The sequence below is a fragment of the Bos grunniens genome, chromosome 24, assembly GCF_055505025.1.
Source record: "Bos grunniens cultivar Pamir isolate PY7600 chromosome 24, Bosgru_T2T1.0, whole genome shotgun sequence".
NCBI classification, from domain to species: domain Eukaryota; kingdom Metazoa; phylum Chordata; class Mammalia; order Artiodactyla; family Bovidae; genus Bos; species Bos grunniens.
Genome location: NC_141188.1, coordinates 43,600,270 through 43,604,212, shown reverse-complemented (window position 1 = coordinate 43,604,212; position 3,943 = coordinate 43,600,270). Strand labels below are relative to the sequence as shown.

General features: G+C 54.9%; 1 long non-coding RNA gene across 1 annotated transcript; it reads left to right on the top strand.

Annotated features, from left to right (window-relative positions):
* The first annotated feature begins 364 nt into the window (after positions 1-364).
* LOC147346149 (uncharacterized) lies at positions 365-3,005 on the top strand. Its single transcript, XR_015153970.1, has 3 exons — positions 365-500; positions 850-1,025; positions 1,910-3,005. It is a non-coding gene; the product is annotated as an uncharacterized LOC147346149 (long non-coding RNA).
* The last annotated feature ends 938 nt before the right edge of the window (positions 3,006-3,943 follow it).

The window sequence follows — 3,943 nt, the reverse complement described above, 5'->3', positions numbered from 1 at the left end:
TCCCCTACCCTACAAAGATAGACACACTTAATGGTGCTCAGTGAATTTTCTGTAAGCTCTAGCCTTAAGGATCTCTGGAACTAAGACTCCTGTAACCCTTATAGTGTTCTGGGGTTGGCTGGCTGGTCAGTTTGTTTGTTTAGGGATCCAGATAAGAAATATCTCCAAATTCATCTTAGAAGCCTGTTTACTCAATCCCAGTTCCATGAACATGTGCTTAGGGGGTAAAACATGAAAAGGGTTGCCTCGTGGCCTTTGGAGACGGCAGACACGTCTTATCAGTTTCCCCGAGGCTCCCACCTCCCTCGCTTGTTGCTAAATTTCCAGTTAAATGGCCATCAGCTGCAGAACCTTCTTTTGCCGAGAGACCCACCAAAACCAGCTGCCTCGAGGGTCACTCAGCAAATAGGTCAGAGTGATGTGGCCAAAGGAATTATTTGCTGCCTTCAAGCTCCAAGAAAGCCCACTGGACTTTGTGTTTTCTTCTTAGCAGAGGCAGTGTGAGATACAAAACTTACCTTCTGACAAGTTTTGGAGCACTGGGCCCCTTAAGATGTCCACAGAGTTTCTGTGAGATCAACGTCCACTCTCTGCCACACACAGGTCTTATCGGAGTCTGGGTTGTTTCTCTCCAGCTCAGTCCCTGGAGTCCGGTTAGCGTGAGGTCATCAGTTACCATGATGTCCTAGGCCAGTGCACTACCCTGCTTGGTGCAGAGACCAGCATGAGCCCCGTGGATCACAGGCCCCATGGATCATACAGTGGCGGAGGGACAGATGGTCAGTTCACCGAAGGTGTGTCACCAGCCCTGCTGGGAGGCAAACTGCTTCTCGCGGTCCTTTCCAACAGGTACAGTGGGAAAAGCGCCCTCCAGCCTAGTGACTGCATACCACCAGACACTGGAGGACACGGAGAACACGCACCTGAAGTAGCCCCTGCACTGAGCCACCATCTGACTGGGTCCACAGTGATTCACAGTTGGTCCCTCAAACCCACTCATCTTCTGCACGGGCAGAACAGGCAAGGTAAGCGGAAATACGGCAGGCTGCACCACTCTGACCTTCACATCCCTGGTAGTGGCCCCAAGCTCTGCAGTTCCAGGGACGCCCAGAGGCTGTTCTGGAGTCTTCCACTCGGCCTTTCCCACCCGAAAGCCTGTGGGTCGCTCCATGTGTCAGAGGAGCAATGTGGGAATTCTGCCAAGTGTGTCCGTCCAGACGATGGAGTCGAGAACTAGACATACACGTGGGACAGACTCAGAGACACACCTGGCCGGCTGTCGGGGGACCTGACCCCAACACCCCCTCCCCTGGCTGATGGATTGTGGTGGCACGTGAGTCCCAGCCAGGCTCGCATACCCTCCCCCACCCCGCCGAAGTCTCATCTCCCCCTCCCCCAGGGCACGGTCTCCCTGGGAAACAGCCAAGAGGGAGACTGGGGGGGTGGGGCGCAGTCACAGCCTTGCTTCACAGTCGCCTCACTGCAGACCCGCTCTCAGCAACCGAGTGGTGGTCATGCCCCCACACCCTGGCTCCTCTCCAGAACCCCCACTGTCAGCGAGCACCCCCTCACACCGGGCCTCACGCAGCCCTGCAATCCTCAACGTGCCGCTATTTGGTGAATTTTGGTCCTTAGCCTCCAGAGAGGAACAGGCTGCCCGGACTCCTCTCCCCTTGTGTGAGTGTCTGGATATAAATCTGTTGACACCTTAGAGGCCGCAGGAGTCGGGTGTTATAAACCTCTCGGTCTCATTTCCTGGGGCCGCTGGAATAAACGACCACAAACCAGGGGCTTAAAACAACTGAAATATACTCTCTCCCAGCCTTGGAGGCCTCAAGTTAGATCAGAGTGTGGCCAGGGCGGTGCCCACTCTGAAGGCTCCAGGGAGGACCCTTCCTGCCCCTTCCAGGTGGTCCTCGGCGCGTGTGGCATCCATCTGCGCCTCCGTCGGCCAGGCGGCCTCCTCCACACGCATCTCTACGTCCTCTCCTGCTCTGACAAGGACACGGCGTCTGGACTCCAGGCTCACCCTGCTCCCATGTGAGCTCAACTCACAACGTCTGCACTGACCCTGATTACAAAAAAGGTCACACCTGCCAGCCTTCGAGCAGGTGAATGGGGGCAGGAGGGTGGGGAACACTGCCTCCCGCAGTGTGTCTCGGCCCCTGACTCACCCAGCGGCTCCCTCGAGACCCCTGCCGTCTGGGCCCCCTCCCCTCCTGAGATTCCGTGGCATTTCAGTCCTGCTGGGAGGGCAACTGGGTGGGCCAATTTCCTGGCTGTAGCCCTGTGGTTCCCGTGGTGTGGGCACCTTCACCCACCTCGATCCTGAGAGGACCCTGGTCTCTGACCCTCCTCAAACCCCTAGTCGTTGCAATAGTCCCTGGTCTGGTCCACAAGGATTCTATAAGATCTCCAGTCAGGACCCTACTTTTTCCCCTACAGAATATGGGGCACTGTGTCCACATGTGTGGAGTCTGGCCCTACACACATAAGCACTGCTGGGCCCGGCTTCCCTCATCCTGGCCCTGGGCTTACATAGGGCATCTCTTCTGGATCATCCCCACAGCGCTCCAGGCAGTGCACTTCTGGGGAGGGACCACACGTCACATGGGCTTTGTCACCTGGGCTCCCAGCCTCCCAAGTTACAGCAACCCCAGAAGACACAGCTCCCTTACTTCTCCTGCTCCCTCGATGGAGTATTTCTCAGGGTAGGGTGACCCCTGGGGGTGGGACCCAAACCTTCCCAGCCCGCAGCCCCAGACCTTCCTCCTCTCTCCAGCTGGTCCCACAAACCTGCATGTCCCCTACACAGCCAGGGCCCCACCTTCCTGCCTCATCCAGCTTCCACACCCACCATCCCATTTGTAGGGGCTCAAACTCAAACACACACACAAATACATGAGGTGTCCACTCTGTGTGTGTGACAGGTGTCCCTGAGAACAAACTCACTTGCTACTTTCAAGTTTTCACCCAGGATAAAAGTGAAGCTGCTTACCCAAAGCTGAGGCTTGATAGTTTTCTTGTCAAGCTCAGTTAAGCAAAGACAGTCTTCCTTAGCTCCATGTTGGTTAGTTTTCCAGTTGTGCAATAAAAGTCGTGTTTTTCATTCATGCCTCCTAGAGGAAATAAGTCCACATTTTTTTTTTAACCCTGGATGCTCACAGAACCAGGGATTTTCCACTGTGGAGCTGCCCCCAGATTGTCTTCCTAAAACAGTGCCCTACCCTCCAGGGATGGCTCTGCCTCTGCACGGGCTGAGCTGAGGCTCCGTCTCGGGTTCTCTCAACACCATGATGGAGGGTTAGCAACCTGCAGGGGCGGGGTGGGAGGGGGGAGCTTGTCTGTGAGTGGTACTGTGCTGTGCTAAGTCATTTCAGTCATGTCCAAGTCTTTGCAACCCCCATGGACTGTAGCCCACCAGGTTCCTCTATCCATGGGATTCTCCAGGCAAGAACACTGGAGTGGGTTGCCATGCACTCCTCTGGGGGATCTTCCCAACCCAGGGATCAAACCTGAGGCTCTTATGTCTCCTGCGTTGGCAGGCGGGTGCCTTACCACTTGCTCCACCTGGGAGTGGAAACTACTGCTAAGTAGTCCCCACATGCTGACCCCAATATGCTGAGTATCAGATGTTGCTGTTCAGTCACTAAATCACGTCCGACTCTTTGTGACCCCATGACCCGCAGCACGCCAGGATTCCCTGTCCTTCACCATCTCCTGATGTTTGCTCAAATTCCTGTCCACTGAGTATCAGACAATAATATATAAAGTTATGACATTATATGAAATTCAATCATCAGAAGCAACTTTTCCTGTCACCTTGTGGGCTATAGAGAATCCTGGGATTCTAAGCTGCTTATAAAACAGATCATTCGCAATCCACAGCAGGTGCCCTGGCGTACCTGTGTCCCTTCTCTCCATGGCCATGAGTCCCTCTCTT